Source organism: Syngnathus floridae, chromosome 17 (assembly GCF_059516105.1).
Source record: "Syngnathus floridae isolate MCC-2025c chromosome 17, RoL_Sflo_1.0, whole genome shotgun sequence".
NCBI lineage: Eukaryota > Metazoa > Chordata > Actinopteri > Syngnathiformes > Syngnathidae > Syngnathus > Syngnathus floridae.
Window position 1 is genome coordinate 344,307 of NC_142429.1, and position 18,243 is coordinate 362,549.

The following is an 18,243-nucleotide window of genomic DNA, read 5'->3' on the forward strand; positions in this document are numbered from 1 at the left end:
ATCTGATTACCTTGAACATAATAACAAGCTAAGTGTTTAATATGTCCTATGAAGTCAAAATTGGGCACCATCATGTGGTGAAATTTGGAATTGCATCACATCCAATTTTGCCTGGGAACAAACAGATTACATAAATCTTAGTTTTGAATAAGCCACTCCTTCTCAAACAAGTAAACTCTGCCCATTTTGCGCAGTAGATGTTCTGTTAATATCTAGTATTTATACAAAGTCATAATTTAAATTGCTTTCAACCTTCATTCATCGGTTCAACCAACATTACTCGCTCTTATTACCAACTTGTATTGATTTAACTAAGCGTTTAATACTTCCTATCAGGTCTCAAATCGAGATTTGGCAAAATACAATTTCAGCAAATCCAATTTTGCCAGGGAACAAAAATAGATTAAATAAACTAAATAAGTCCTCTTCCCATTAAATAAATCAGAAAAGTCTGTCTTGTAACCAGTCCTCTTCAAACAAGTAAAGTCTGCCCATTTTGTGCCGTAGATTTTGTGTCTATGCCTAGTATTTAAACAAAATCATAATTTAAACGACTTCTTTCCTTCATTCACTTTGGAAATTTGGAATTGCAGCAAATCGAATTTTGGCAGGGAACAAAAATAGATCAATTAAACTAAATAAGTCTTCTTCCCATTAAATAAATTAAAAAAGTCTGTCTTGTAACCAGTCCTTTTCAAACAAGTAAAGTCTGCCCATTTTGTGCCGTCGATTTTGTGTTAATGCCTAGTATTTATACAAAATCATAATTTAAAGGACTTCATTCCTTCATTCACTTTGGAAATTTGGAATTGCAGCACATCAAATTTTGCCTGGGAAGAAAAGTAGATTAAATAAATTTAATAAGTCTTACTACTTCCCATTAAATAAATTAAATACGTCTTACTTGTTCCCACTCCTTTTCAAAACAGTAGTTTAAAACGAGGGCCCTTCACTCAATCTTTAACCTCAACCCCGCATGTTGTGTTGTATCTGTGAATGTTGGTTGTGGCCAAATGATAGTTTTCTTTCATTCGTTTAGGTTCCAAGAAAACTTGATGTAACTCTACTTTTAACTGCCGTTTCAGATAAGCGGGTATTACGTCGCAGTCAAATGCCGCGGATATGACGTAATTGCCCGAACCTCCGCCAAAATTCAAATCTGTTGGCGCGATGGCCGTGAGCCACTGAGCAGCGACGATTATCAACAGAAATATCTTTATTTTCTGCTTGCAACTGGACCGTCTAGAGCGTACACGGTAAGTAACACTCATTGTGTTTAAGGAGATTTACGTTTGTAATAGCAGAAGTGTAGCCGCGTTGCGTTGTACGTGTGAATGTTGGTCCGGGCGAAATGTTAATGTTTAATTTCATTCCTTTAGGTTCCACGGTGTTTGTTGGCTGCAAGTTTTCCACTGCAAGAAGAGGTTCGTATCATTGATCAGGAGCGAGCTACAATGGTGAGTAGCCATAACATTTATGTTAAACACTTCCTATTTCATGTCTAACAGTACTTGATTTAACAAATAACCATAAATAAATACAGTGTGGGCACTGAAGTTAACATATGTGATTATACTGCCTAATCTGTCACGGAGTAGATTGTTGCAAAGTAATATAAGATCCAAAGTTGTAATTCAGAATAGTTTTCAAAAGAAGGCCATTAGAATTATATACAAGTCTGATTACCCTGAACAAGCTATTAATTAAATCACAAATTCTTCAATTCAAAGATTTGGTAGATTATCAGACAAATAATGTCTAACAGTAATTGATTTAACACATCACGATAAGTAGATTGAGTGTGGGCACTCTCAAGTTAACATATGTGATTATACTGCCTAATCTGTTACAGAGTATGTTGTTGCCAAGTAATGTAGAATAGATCCAAAGTAGTAATCCAGAATAGTTTTGAAGAGGCCATTAGAATGATAAACAAATCTGATTACCTTGAACATAATAACAAGCTAAGTGTTTAATATGTCCTATGAAGTCAAAATTGGGCACCATCATGTGGTGAAATTTGGAATTGCATCACATCCAATTTTGCCTGGGAACAAACAGATTACATAAATCTTAGTTTTGAATAAGCCACTCCTTCTCAAACAAGTAAACTCTGCCCATTTTGCGCAGTAGATGTTCTGTTAATATCTAGTATTTATACAAAGTCATAATTTAAATTGCTTTCAACCTTCATTCATCGGTTCAACCAACATTACTCGCTCTTATTACCAACTTGTATTGATTTAACTAAGCGTTTAATACTTCCTATCAGGTCTCAAATCGAGATTTGGCAAAATACAATTTCAGCAAATCCAATTTTGCCAGGGAACAAAAATAGATTAAATAAACTAAATAAGTCCTCTTCCCATTAAATAAATCAGAAAAGTCTGTCTTGTAACCAGTCCTCTTCAAACAAGTAAAGTCTGCCCATTTTGTGCCGTAGATTTTGTGTCTATGCCTAGTATTTAAACAAAATCATAATTTAAACGACTTCTTTCCTTCATTCACTTTGGAAATTTGGAATTGCAGCAAATCGAATTTTGGCAGGGAACAAAAATAGATCAATTAAACTAAATAAGTCTTCTTCCCATTAAATAAATTAAAAAAGTCTGTCTTGTAACCAGTCCTTTTCAAACAAGTAAAGTCTGCCCATTTTGTGCCGTCGATTTTGTGTTAATGCCTAGTATTTATACAAAATCATAATTTAAAGGACTTCATTCCTTCATTCACTTTGGAAATTTGGAATTGCAGCACATCAAATTTTGCCTGGGAAGAAAAGTAGATTAAATAAATTTAATAAGTCTTACTACTTCCCATTAAATAAATTAAATACGTCTTACTTGTTCCCACTCCTTTTCAAAACAGTAGTTTAAAACGAGGGCCCTTCACTCAATCTTTAACCCCAACCCCGCACGTTGTGTTGTATCTGTGAATGTTGGTTGTGGCCAAATGATAGTTTTCTTTCATTCGTTTAGGTTCCAAGAAAACTTGATGTAACTCTACTTTTAACTGCCGTTTCAGATAAGCGGGTATTACGTCGCAGTCAAATGCCGCGGATATGACGTAATTGCCCGAACCTCCGCCAAAATTCAAATCTGTTGGCGCGATGGCCGTGAGCCACTGAGCAGCGACGATTATCAACAGAAATATCTTTATTTTCTGCTTGCAACTGGACCGTCTAGAGCGTACACGGTAAGTAACACTCATTGTGTTTAAGGAGATTTACGTTTGTAATAGCAGAAGTGTAGCCGCGTTGCGTTGTACGTGTGAAAATTGGTCGAGGCGAAATGTTAATGTTTAATTTCATTCCTTTAGGTTCCACGGTGTTTGTTGGCTGCAAGTTTTCCACTGCAAGAAGAGGCTCGTATCATTGATCAGGAGCGAGCTACAATGGTGAGTAGCCATAACATTTATGTTAAACACTTCCTATTTCATGTCTAACAGTACTTGATTTAACAAATAACCATAAATAAATACAGTGTGGGCACTGAAGTTAACATATGTGATTATACTGCCTAATCTGTCACGGAGTAGATTGTTGCAAAGTAATATAAGATCCAAAGTTGTAATTCAGAATAGTTTTCAAAAGAAGGCCATTAGAATTATATACAAGTCTGATTACCCTTAACATAACAACAAGCTATTAATTAAATCACAAATTCTTCAATTCAAAGATTTGGTAGATTATCAGACAAATAATGTCTAACAGTAATTGATTTAACACATCACGATAAGTAGATTGAGTGTGGGCACTCTCAAGTTAACAGATATGATTATACTGCCTAATCTGTTACAGAGTATGTTGTTGCCAAGTAATGTAGAATAGATCCAAAGTAGTAATCCAGAATAGTTTTGAAGAGGCCATTAGAATAATAAACAAATCTGATTACCTTGAACATAATAACAAGCTAAGTGTTTAATATGTCCTATGAAGTCAAAATTGGGCACCATCATGTGGTGAAATTTGGAATTGCATCACATCCAATTTTGCCTGGGAACAAACAGATTAAATAAATCTTAGTTTTGAATAAGCCACTCCTTCTCAAACAAGTAAACTCTGCCCATTTCGCGCAGTAGATGTTCTGTTAATATCTAGTATTTATACAAAGTCATAATTTAAATTGCTTTCAACCTTCATTCATCGGTTCAACCAACATTACTCGCTCTTATTACCAACTTGTATTGATTTAACTAAGCGTTTAATACTTCCTATCAGGTCTCAAGGCAAGATTTGGCAAAATACAATTTCAGCAAATCCAATTTTGCCAGGGAACAAAAATAGATTAAATAAACTAAATAAGTCTTCTTCCCATTAAATAAATCAGAAAAGTCTGTCTTGTAACCAGTCCTCTTCAAACAAGTAAAGTCTGCCCATTTTGTGCCGTAGATTTTGTGTCTATGCCTAGTATTTAAACAAAATCATAATTTAAACGACTTCTTTCCTTCATTCACTTTGGAAATTTGGAATTGCAGCAAATCGAATTTTGGCAGGGAACAAAAATAGATCAATTAAACTAAATAAGTCTTCTTCCCATTAAATAAATTAAAAAAGTCTGTCTTGTAACCAGTCCTTTTCAAACAAGTAAAGTCTGCCCATTTTGTGCCGTCGATTTTGTGTTAATGCCTAGTATTTATACAAAATCATAATTTAAAGGACTTCATTCCTTCATTCACTTTGGAAATTTGGAATTGCAGCACATCAAATTTTGCCTGGGAAGAAAAGTAGATTAAATAAATTTAATAAGTCTTACTACTTCCCATTAAATAAATTAAATACGTCTTACTTGTTCCCACTCCTTTACAAAAAAGTAGTTTCAAACGAGGTCCCTTCACTCAACCTTTAACCCTATTTATTCACCTTCTAGGCTAAGTGTTAAAGGCTAAGTGTTAAAGGCTAAGTGTTAAAGGCTAAGTGTTAGAGGCTAAGTGCCAGAGGCTAGGCGCCAGAGGCGAGTTTTTGTGGGCTGAAGTTTTAGTGGGGTTAGTGTGAATACAATCCAAAAGAATACAACAGAATACAATACAATAGAATATAATACATAGATTAAATTCAATAGCTCTTACTACTTCCCATTAAATAAATTAAATACGTCTTACTTGTTCCCAATCCTTTTCAAAAAAGTAGTTTAAAACGAGGGCCCTTCACTCAACCTTTAACCTCAACCCCGCACGTCACATTGTGTTGTATCTGTGAATGTTGGTTGTGGCCAAATGATAGTTTTCTTTCATTCGTTTAGGTTCCACGGTGTTTGTTGGCTATGTTTTCCACTGTCAGAAGGATGAAAATACAAAGTACAACGCTTGGACGTGGGCGAAGACGTCACCGGTGAGTCCTTCCTTCCTATTTATTTACCTTCTAGATGCTAGAGGCTAAGTGTTAGAGGCTAAGTGTTAGAGGCTAAGTGTTAAACACAATACGAACAACACAACGATACTGCACTGAACAACACGATACCGCACTGAGAAACACGATACCGCACTGAACAACACGATACCGCACTGAACAACACCATGCCGCACTGAACACCATGCCACACTGAACAACACCATCCCGCACTGAACAACACCATGCCGCACTAAACAACACCATGCCGCACTGAACAACACCATGCCTCACTGAACGACACCATGCCGCACTGAAAGACACCATGCCGCACTGAACGACACCATGCCGCACTGAAAGACACCATCCCGCACTGAACACCATGCCGCACTGAACAACACCATCCTGCACTGAACAACACCATCCCGCACTGAACAACACCATGCCGCACTGAACAACATTATGCCGCACTGAACATTATGCCGCACTGAACAACACCATGCCGCACTGAACAACACCATGCCGCACTGAACAACATTATGCCGCACTGAACAACACCATGCCGCACTGAACAACACCATGCCGCACTGAACAACACCATGCCGCACTGAACAACATTATGCCGCACTGAACAACACCATGCCGCACTGAACAACACCATCCTGCACTGAACAACACCATTCCGCATTGAACACCATGCCGCACTGAACAACACCATCCCGCACTGAACAACACCATCCCGCACTGAACAACACCATGCCGCACTGAACAACATTATGCCGCACTGAACAACATTATGCCGCACTGAACAACACCATGCCGCACTGAACAACACCATGCCGCACTGAACAACACCATGCCGCACTGAACAACATTATAACGCACTGAACAACACCATCCCGCACTGAACAACACCATGCCGCACTAAACAACATTATGCCGCACTGAACAACATTATGCCGAAATGAACAACACCATGCCGCACTGAACAACACCATGCCGCACTGAACAACACCATCCTGCACTGAACAACACCATCCCGCACTGAACAACACCATGCCGCACTGAACAACACCATGCCGCACTGAACAACACCATGCCGCAATGAACAACACCATCCCGCACTGAACAACATTATGCCGCACTGAACAACATTATGCCGCACTGAACAACATTATGCCGCACTGAACAACATTATGCCGCACTGAACAACACCATGCCGCACTGAACAACACCATCCTGCACTGAACAACACCATCCCGCACTGAACAACACCATGCCGCATTAAACAACACCATGCCGCACTGAACAACACCATCCTGCACTGAACAACACCATGCCGCACTGAACAACACCATGCCGCACTGAACAACACCATGCCGCACTGAACAACATTATGCCGCACTGAACAACATTATGCCGCACTAAACAACATTATGTCGCACTGAACAACACCATGCCGCAATGAACAACACCATGCTGCACTGAACAACATTATGCCGCACTGAACAACACGATCCCGCATTGAACAACACCATCCCGCAGTGAACAACACCATGCCGCATTGAACAACACCATGCCGCACTGAACAACACCATGCTGCACTGAACAACATTATGCTGCACTGAACAACACGATCCTGCATTGAACAACACCATGCCGCACTGAACAACACCATCCTGCACTGAACAACACCATGCCGCACTGAACAACACCATGCCGCACTGAACAACATTATGCCGCACTGAAAAACACCATGCCGCACTGAACAACACCATCCCGCACTGAACAACACCATGCCGCATTGAACAACACCATGCCGCACTGAACAACACCATGCTGCACTGAACAACATTATGCTGCACTGAACAACACGAACCTGCATTGAACAACACCATGCCGCACTGAACAACACCATCCTGCACTGAACAACACCATCCTGCACTGAACAACACCACCCCGCACTGAACAACATGATCCCGCATTGAACAACACCATCCCGCACTGAACAACACCATGCCGCACTGAACAACACCATTCCGCACTGAACAACACCATGCCGCACTGAACAACACCATGCCGCACTGAACAACACCATGCCGCACTGAACAACACCATGCCGCACTGAACAACATTATGCCGCACTGAACAACACCATGCCGCACTGAACAACACCATCCCGCACTGAACAACACCATGCCGCATTGAACAACACCATGCCGCACTGAACAACACCATCCTGCACTGAACAACACCATCCCGCACTAAACAACACCATGCCGCACTGAACAACATTATGGCGCACTGGACAACATTATGCCGCACTGAACAACACCATGTTGCACTGAACAACATTATGCTGCAGTGAAAAACACGATCCTGCATTGAACAACACCATGCCGCACTGAACAACACCATCCTGCACTGAACAACACCATGCCGCACTGAACAACACCATGCCGCACTGAACAACATTATGCCGCACTGAAAAACACCATGCCGCACTGAACAACACCATCCCGCACTGAACAACACCATGCCGCATTGAACAACACCATGCCGCACTGAACAACACCATGCTGCACTGAACAACATTATGCTGCACTGAACAACACGATCCTGCATTGAACAACACCATGCCGCACTGAACAACACCATCCTGCACTGAACAACACCATCCTGCACTGAACAACACCACCCCGCACTGAACAACATGATCCCGCATTGAACAACACCATCCCGCACTGAACAACACCATGCCGCACTGAACAACACCATTCCGCACTGAACAACACCATGCCGCACTGAACAACACCATGCCGCACTGAACAACACCATGCCGCACTGAACAACACCATGCCGCACTGAACAACACCATGCCGCACTGAACAACACCATGCCGCACTGAACAACACCATGCCGCACTGAACAACATTATGCCGCACTGAACAACACCATGCCGCACTTAACAACACCATCCCGCACTGAACAACACCATGCCGCATTGAACAACACCATGCCGCACTGAACAACACCATCCTGCACTGAACAACACCATCCAGCACTAAACAACACCATGCCGCACTGAACAACATTATGGCGCACTGGACAACATTATGCCGCACTGAACAACACCATGCTGCACTGAACAACATTATGCTGCACTGAACAACACGATCCTGCATTGAACAACACCATGCCGCACTGAACAACACCATCCTGCACTGAACAACACCATGCCGCACTGAACAACACCATGCCGCACTGAACAACATTATGCCGCACTGAAAAACACCATGCCGCACTGAACAACACCATCCCGCACTGAACAACACCATGCCGCATTGAACAACACCATGCCGCACTGAACAACACCATGCTGCACTGAACAACATTATGCTGCACTGAACAACACGATCCTGCATTGAACAACACCATGCCGCACTGAACAACACCATCCTGCACTGAACAACACCATCCTGCACTGAACAACACCACCCCGCACTGAACAACATGATCCCGCATTGAACAACACCATCCCGCACTGAACAACACCATGCCGCACTGAACAACACCATTCCGCACTGAACAACACCATGCCGCACTGAACAACACCATGCCGCACTGAACAACACCATGCCGCACTGAACAACACCATGCCGCACTGAACAACATTATAACGCACTGAACAACACCATGCCGCACTGAACAACACCATCCCGCACTGAACAACACCATGCCGCATTGAACAACACCATGCCGCACTGAACAACACCATCCTGCACTGAACAACACCATCCCGCACTAAACAACACCATGCCACACTGAACAACATTATGGCGCACTGGACAACATTATGCCGCACTGAACAACACCATGCCGCACTGAACAACACCATGCCGCACTGAACAACACCATGCCGCACTGAACAACACCATGCCGCACTGAACAACATTATGCCGCACTGAACAACACCATGCCGCACTGAACAACACCATGCCGCACTGAACAACACGATCCCGCATCGAACAACACCATCCTGCACTGAACAACACCATGCCGCACTGAACAACACCATGCCGCACTGAACAACACCATTCCACACTGAACAACACCATGCCGCACTGAACAACACCATCCTGCACTGAACAACACCATCCCGCACTGAACAACACCATGCCGCATTGAACAACACCATGCCGCACTGAACAACACCATCCTGCACTGAACAACACCATGCCGCACTGAACAACACCATGCCGCACTGAACAACACCATGCCGCACTGAACAACATTATGCCGCACTGAACAACATTATGCCGCACTAAACAACATTATGTCGCACTGAACAACACCATGCCGCACTGAACAACACCATGCTGCACTGAACAACATTATGCCGCACTGAACAACACGATCCCGCATTGAACAACACCATCCCGCAGTGAACAACACCATGCCGCATTGAACAACACCATGCCGCACTGAACAACACCATGCTGCACTGAACAACATTATGCTGCACTGAACAACACGATCCTGCATTGAACAACACCATGCCGCACTGAACAACACCATCCTGCACTGAACAACACCTTTCCACACTGAACAACACCATGCCGCACTGAACAACATTATGCCGCACTGAACAACACCATGCCGCACTGAACAACACCATGCCGCACTGAACAACACCATGCCGCACTGAACAACACCATGCCGCAATGAACAACACCATCCCGCACTGAACAACACCATGCCGCATTGAACAACACCATGCCGCACTGAACAACACCATCCCGCACTGAACAACACCACCCCGCACTGAACAACACGATCCCGCATTGAACAACACCATCCCGGACTGAACAACACCATGCCGCACTGAACAACACCATTCCGCACTGAACAACACCATGCCGCACTGAACAACACCATGCCGCACTGAACAACACCATGCCGCACTGAACAACACCATGCCGCACTGAACAACATTATGCCGCACTGAACAACACCATGCCGCACTGAACAACACCATACCGCACTGAACAGCACCATGCCGCATTGAACAACACCATGCCGCATTGAACAACACCATGCCGCACTGAACAACACCATCCTGCACTGAACAACACCATCCCGCACTGAACAACACCATGCCGCACTGAACAACATTATGGCGCACTGAACAACATTATGCCGCACTGAACAACACCATGCCGCACTGAACAACACCATGCCGCACTGAACAACACCATGCCGCACTGAACAACATTATGCCGCACTGAACAACATTATGCCGCACTGAACAACACCATGCCGCACTGAACAACACCATGCCGCACTGAACAACACCATGCCGCACTGAACAACACGACGTCGCACTGAACAACACGACGCCGCACAGAACAACACGACGCCGCACAGAATAACACAATACCGCACAGAACAACACAATACCGCACAAACCGTTTTAGATAATATTACTTCGCAGTCATGTGACGCGGACATGACGTCAATAGGCGGAACTCACGGCAAAATTATAATCCGTGGGCGTGGCTTGCAACAGGAAGTAGGAAAGCGGCAGTTCTGGCAAACAAGACACAGCGGTTAGTAACACGATGACTAACAAGGCAAATATTTTTGTTTTCAGCTTGCAACTTGACCGTCTAGAGCGTACAAGGTAATTACAACTGTTTTTTTTTAGCCCTGAAAAGCGAGGGAGTGTGGCGTTTGGGAGGAATGTCGAACTCGGCGTCTGCTTCCAGCCACAGACGCCAAATTTCGACGATTATTTCGACTGGTCAACGGTTGTAAATTATTGCGTTGACTAAAAACTTTATTTAACTCTACTCTTAACTTTGCCGTTTCAGATATGCGGGTATTACACCGCGGAAATGACGTCAATAGGCTGAACTCTCGCCAAAATTCAAATCTGTGGGCGCAATGGCCTTGAGCGAGACACCGGATACAAACACGACGATTATCAACAGAAATATCTTTATTTTCCGCTTGCAAGTGGACCGTCTAGAGCGTACACGGTAAGTACAACTCATTGTGTTTAAAAAGATTTACGTTTGTGTAGTTTGCGTTGCGTTGTATCTGTGAATGTTGGTTGAGGCTAAATGTTAATGTTTAATTTCATTCCTTTAGGTTCCACGGTGTTTGTTGGCTGTATGTTTTCCACTGCAAGAAGAGGCTCGTATCATTGACCAGCAGGAGCTACAATGGTGAGTACCCCTTTCGTCTTCCATTTATGTTAAACACTTCCTATTTCATGTCTAACAGTACTCGATTTAACAAATAACCATAAATAAATACAGTGTGGGCAGTCACGTTAACATATGTGATTATCCTGCCTAATATGTTTATCACAAATATGTCACTAATCACTAATATGTTTATTTGTTTATCACAACACCTTTGGACCTTCAGCAATCGATTATTTACCTTCATCTACATAGAGACAGAACGATGGTGTCTTAAACATCTCATTCATTTCACCAAATAACTTCACGCAGGTGGATAACGGCCGTCTCGGTCACGCTATGTTGCGTGATGCAGTTTTGAAGAACCAAATGCATTTATTCAATGAATAAGTCAAGCTAGTTCTATGTTTATGATGTTGTAAGTTACGGTACCGATTGAAGTTGAGTTCGAAGCCAGTGGAAAACAGCGCTGCGTTTGTGCTCTCCAGGTACAAATGTTGTGATCTCTGACTGACGACCGGGCGAGACTCGAGTAAGAGATGTCCAAACGAGCTCCGGCAGGGCGGGCCAAGGCGGAGCGAACGGACGCCCTTCAGGCCGCCAATGACGAGCTGAGAACCAAACTGATGGACGTCCAGTTAGAACTTCAGCAGGAGAAGAACAAGGTGAAAACCTCAACAGACAGACACTGCCTGCCTCCCTGCCTGCCTCCCTGCCTGCCTCCCTGCCTGCCTCCCTCCCTCCCAGTTTTCCCGATGTAGATTAGACATGCGTGTGCCATGACTGTGTCAGCCTACATCAACAAATGCACCGAGGACGTCAGCACCACTAAGAATATCATCACCCGGGGCAACCAACGACCCTGGATGACTGAGGAGGTACGTCAAACGCTACGAGCGCGGAACTCTGCCTTCAAGTCTGGCGACAAGGAGACACTGAGGACAGCGAGAGCCAACTTGAACCGTGCCATCAGGATAGCAAAGCGAGACCGCAGTCGAAAATTTCAGGATCGTTTCCACGACGTCAAAAACATCAGGAGTATGTGGCAAGGCATACGGGCGATTACAGACTACAACTCACCCTCCCCCCCCCCGGTGGGTGTAGTTGATGCTGACTTTCTAAATGGTCTAAATAACTTCTTTGGGAGGTTCGAGGCACTAAACGGCACTCCAGCAGTTAAAACTGTCCCCCATCAGGAAGAGGAGGTACTCTGCCTTGACTCCGCCGATGTGTTGAAGACCCTGAGGAGAGTCAACCCCTGTAAGGCCCCTGGCCCCGACAACATTCCTGGGCGTGTGTTCAGGGAATGTGCAAGTCATCTGGCTGGGGTCATCACAGACATTTTTAACACCTCGCTGGGCCAAGCCACAGTGCCGGCGTGCTTTAAGACTGCCTCCATCATTCCGGTGCCGAAGAAACCTCAAATCACCTCATTTAATGATTACCGGCCTGTTGCACTGACTCCGGTTATGATGAAGTGCTTCGAAAGGCTGCTTAAAGGTCACATCGTTTCCAGACTCCCCCTATTATTTGACCCGTTCCAGTTTGCCGACCGGCAAAACCGCTCCACTCAGGACGCCATCTCCTCCGTTCTTCACCTGAGCCTGGCTCACCTGGAGGAGAAGAACACCCATGTGCGGAGGCTGTTCCTGGACTTCAGCTCAGCGTTTAACACCATCATCCCACAGCATCTGGTAGGAAAATTGGAACACCTGGGCTTCAACACCCCCCTTCGCAACTGGCTGCTAGACTTCCTCACCAACAGACCTCAGTCAGTCCGGGTCGGACAGAACACCTCTGATGTCATCACCCTCAGCACAGGCTCCCTTCAGGGCTGCGTCCTGAGCCCCCTGCTGTGCACCCTGATGACACACGACTGCGTCCTCAGGTTCACCACCAATCACATCGTGAAGTCAGCAGACGACACAACGGTGGTGGGGCTCATCAGAGACAACAACGACCTGGACTACAGAGAGGAGGTGGAGCAGCTGGTGGGCTGGTGCAGAGAAAACAGCCTGATCCTGAATGAGGAGAAGATGAAGGAGATCATCGTCGACTTCAGGAAAAAACAGCCTCACCACGCTCCACTGATCATCAACAGCTCAGCTGTGGAGGTGGTCAGCACCACCAAATTCCTGGGGGTCCACATCACAGAAGACCTCACCTGGACTATGAACACTACGGCACTGGTCAAGAGGGCACAGAAGCGCTTGTACTTCCTGCGGAGGATGAGGAGAGCCCACCTGCCCCCACCCATCATGAGGACGTTCTACAGGAGCACCATAGAGAGCATTCTGACAAGCTGTCTCTCTGTGTGGTGTGGAGGCTGCACCGCCTCCGATTGGAAGAACGTGAGGAGAGTGGTGAGGACAGCAGAGAGGATCATAGGGGCTCCTCTTCCCTCCATTCAGGACATTTCATCTCAGCGCTGCATGTCCCGTGCCCGTAACATCATCAATGACCCATCACACCCCCACCATGGACTGTTCTCCCTGCTGCCCTCTGGGAAGAGGTTTGCAGCATCCGCTGCAGGTCCACCAGGTTCTGCAACAGCTTTTTCCCTGCTGTCATCAGACTGTTGAACACTAGAACTGTTGAGCTCTAAACTGAACTCTGCATCACACATTCACAGAACTGTACTTTATGACACTACGGACCTCTATCTTGCACTATCTCGCACTACCAACTTTACTGAACTTGTATAAACCCTTTAAATAGAAGTTTAATACATGGTTTAGCATTCCTCTGCACACTCTTGAATACTGTTTTGCCTACTTGCACTATTGCATAATTATCACTGCTGCACTTTATACTTATTTTTAATATATATATATATGTATATATATATATTTTCATAGGATATGTTACTTCTATTCAACTGCAATATCACTACTTTGTTGTAAGACGTATGCAACGGAATTTCGTTTTGTATGCACCATGTGCAGACAAGATGACAATAAAGTTTGTCTAAGTCTAAGTCATGTCAGGTCAGCTGTCTGGAGAGAGAGAGAAGTCAGGACCTGCGGGCGGAGCACCACCGTGCCACCGCCGCCATGACGGAACTCAAAAGCAAACTCCATGAGGAGAAGCAGAAAGAGTTAGCCATTACCAGGGAGACATTACTGCGGCAGCATGAAATGGAGCTGATGAGAGTGATCAAAATCAAAGATGGAGAGATCCAGCGACTGAATGCCTTGGTCCTCAGCCTGAGGGACGGCTCCATGGACAAGGTGATCCGCTCTATCCGTGTCTGACTATCCGCACGCCACGTCGGGCTTCGATGCGGCCGCTACCGTATTGTGTAGCTTGTCCCCAGTAAGCGTCGCGGCGCTCCGTTGCGGTCTCAACGGCCCGGTGTGGCGCAATGTCTGCTCAGGTGAGGAGGGGGGGCGCTTTGCTGGCGGAGGTGGAGGAGACGCGGCGGTGTCGGGAGACCGAGCGGTGTCGCCTCCACCAGGAGCGCGGAAGAAGCCCTGGCAGCGGCCCAGCAGGCCTGGCAGTCCCGAGCGGCCGAGCTCCGATCGGCTCATCACCAGCATCGGGAGGAGCTGAGCCGAACCAAGAGAGACTGCGAGAGGGAGATCCGCCGACTGGTAGGACTGATCAGATGCGCGGTGCGTGGCTATGTTCCCAATTTCGTTGTATACCTGCAGTGCAATGACACCTAAGGCATTCTATTCTATTCTATTTCACAAGAAGAAAATGTCCGGTTGCTCGCTTCGCTTTTGTCACAGCAAAGGTGTTCTAGTCGATTCAAGAAAAAAATTGGCCGGTTGCTCTCTTTGTTTTTGTCACAATTCTGGCAAATGAGTTTGCCCGCCTGCCTGAGCGCTCCCCGTTTGTACATCCAGACGGATGAGATCAAGCTGAAAGACAGAGCGGTTAGTGTTTTGGATGAAGCCCTGGGGCCGGCCACGTCCACCGCCTTCAGCTGCAGACTCAGGCTGCCGAGCAGCAGATCGCTGCCCTGAGGGATTCCCAAAGGGCGGGCCTAAACTACCCTGGAAGTGGGGTCAACGCCGCTACTAGCAATCCTCTTCATTGCGTAAGCCACCTCATCACACACTTGCAGTACGCATGACTTAGTTCGTTGCTGGAGGAAGGTAGCACAAAAACAGTTTTGAACTTTGAACGAGTGCTTGTGTGTGTGTGTTGCGGGGCGTTTTCAGTCTCAGGAGGATCGGGACACGCGACGGTTTCATCTGAAAATCGCTGAGCTCAGCGCAGTCATCAGGAAACTGGAGGATCGAAACGCCCTGCTTTCTGAAGAGCGCAATGAACTGGTAATTTATTGACGGCACGCTTGAAGGTTTGCGCTACGTTTGATGCGCGCCATCCAGCGAGGCACCCATTGCGCTTGCTTATTAGTTGAGCGGCGCGGCGAGTCGGTTGCCTGGTAGATGTCTTTTATTGGGAGCCAAAGCCACGATTCCGTTCAAACCGATGCAAAAGGAATGGATACGTTCTGGCCCGCGTGTTGTGCGTCTTTCACATCCCGCACTTCATGCTTGCAGCTAAAGCGACTGAGAGAAACAGAAAGCCAGTTTCTGCCACTCCTGTACAAAAACAAACGCCTGAGCAGGAAGAATGAAGAACTCTCGCTGGTGCTGTGTCGCCTTGAAAACAAAGTGCGCTTTGTCACCCAGGAGAACGAGGAGATGGCAAGCTTGGTAAGTCGACGCGGACAACGGCGGCGTGCCAACAGAGTCCACTGCATTTGTGTTCCACAGAGAAGGCCTAGTTCGCTCAATGACCTGGACCGCGGTTGCGGCCAGCAGGACGGTGAAATGGAGTTCCTTCAAGTTGTGGAGCAGCGGCACATCATCGACGACTTGTCCAAGGTCTTCAGGCAGGCGACTCGGTGCACGTACGGCAGCGCCGCGCTCGCTCGCTGTCGCCAGGAAACCTTTTCCGTCCAAAGCTTGGCCGGCGGCCGCCATCCAAAAAATTGGCCCCTTAAATTCCGACCTTTCAAGCAGGAGCATTGTGCGCACGCGTTTGAACACGCTTTAGACTTGTTTTGCCGTTTTCAGCAGCTCAAAGCTCCCGTTTTGTCAGCGCCTTTGCCACTCGCTGTGCGCTGAAAACGACGGACTTGCCCGGCTGCTCAGCCCGTCAACCATGAGCCGCGAGCGCGACGTCATTGTCCGTAGGCAGCTAGTGGCAAAATGCACCCTGTTAGAGTTGCGCTCGCTCCAACTTATTTTGCAAGAACCACACGGGAGACAAGTAAGTTCTTTTGGACACCTGCAGGTGGAGAGTCCATCCGTTGTACGAATGAAGTCTGACTCTCGGCTCCTGCACGAGCATTTTAATTAAGAGAAACAGGGTGGGTGTAAGAGTGGATTGAATAGAGGAAGCCCTTGACCTCTAGTCAAAACATAGCAAGGGGTGTTTTACGACTTTGTGTAGGAAGGGATAAGCGATAGGGATAAATAAGGGATAAATAATATTATTTATTACAGGTCGCAGTCAAAGTCAAAGCAACACAATGATACGATAAAGATAATCTGGAAAACCCTGACACACCCTGTAGTTGTCACTTTTGGAAAAGACGAGCGTCCCTCCAATCATCGCCGGTGACGTGTTTTTCAGGCTCTGGAGACAGGAGCTCATGTCAGAAATGTCATTGTGAGTCGCGTTTGTTTCTGCGCCGGAGCCGTTCGTTCCCTTTGCATCCAAAGAATCTCAAAGGCGGATTATTTGTGTCGACAGGAGAGAGATTTGCTGCTACGATACCGACGTCGAGAATCTCTGAGGAGGAACAAAGCGTGAGGTCCTGTAAGGTGAGTCTGTTTGTTTGCGGCTGCTTGGTGTTGCGCAAGATGAAATGGCCTTTTTCTCGCTATCGTTCCTCTCGTCGATTCATCGTGAGGTGTCGCTTCAGTTTGTTCAGAGAGATGTTTGCTTCCGCGCCCGCAGGTCATCGAAACATTTTACGGCTACGACGAAGACGTGTTGGTGGACTCGGACGGATCGTCCTTGTCTTTTCACACCGACAGAACCCCCGACACGGAACCCGAAGAGGTAGCCCGCCATTTCTGCCAGCGTATTGGCACCAAACATTCCTCTTCAGCCTGGAATCGGACTCGTCTTTGCGTCGCGGGTGCTTTGTCGCCGGTCTGACTGATTCTGGTACTATTGGTGTGTGCATGAAGAGGCGGAGCTTCGCTACCGCCAGCTGACGCAAGAATATCAAGCGCTGCAACGAGCCTACGCTCTGCTAGCCCAGACCAGCGAAAGGGGACTACGACGCCGAGAAGGAGATCAAGGTGGCGCCCCTTCCCGCAACCCCCGGCCGGGTCGCAGCCTCCCCGTTCTCACCCAGCCTCGGGTGTTCTCTGGTCTGAAAGGAGGAGGAGGAGCCTCCCTCCTCCTCCTTTCAGACCAGAGAAAAGCTGATGGTAGAAATGGGTCACTATCAAAGCAGAGTAGCAGATCTGGAGTCAGCGCTGAAGCAACAAGGACAGGTAAGCTCATCAATGAGCACACCTTTTTCTCAGACAAAATAGCTACATTCTTCAGTCACTCATCCGTCTGGCCTTACTGGACCAACCCCCCCCCCCCCCCCCCCGAACGTGGCTGGGAAAATGCGGAGAAAAGCAAATGTCATTTTCCAGTCAACCAAAGAATTTGTGGATGAAAATGACACAACATTCCAAAGCTGTCCACGCGTTTGTCTCTTCTAGAATGTCAAGTGGGTGGAGGAGA

At 46.3% G+C, this 18,243-nt stretch overlaps 1 long non-coding RNA gene across 1 annotated transcript; it reads left to right on the forward strand.

Annotated features, from left to right (window-relative positions):
- The first annotated feature begins 5,236 nt into the window (after positions 1 to 5,236).
- On the forward strand, positions 5,237 to 13,057 carry LOC148383092 (uncharacterized). The gene is made up of 5 exons (XR_015853454.1): positions 5,237 to 5,326; positions 10,977 to 11,006; positions 11,197 to 11,364; positions 11,477 to 11,553; positions 12,021 to 13,057. It is a non-coding gene; the product is annotated as an uncharacterized LOC148383092 (long non-coding RNA).
- The last annotated feature ends 5,186 nt before the right edge of the window (positions 13,058 to 18,243 follow it).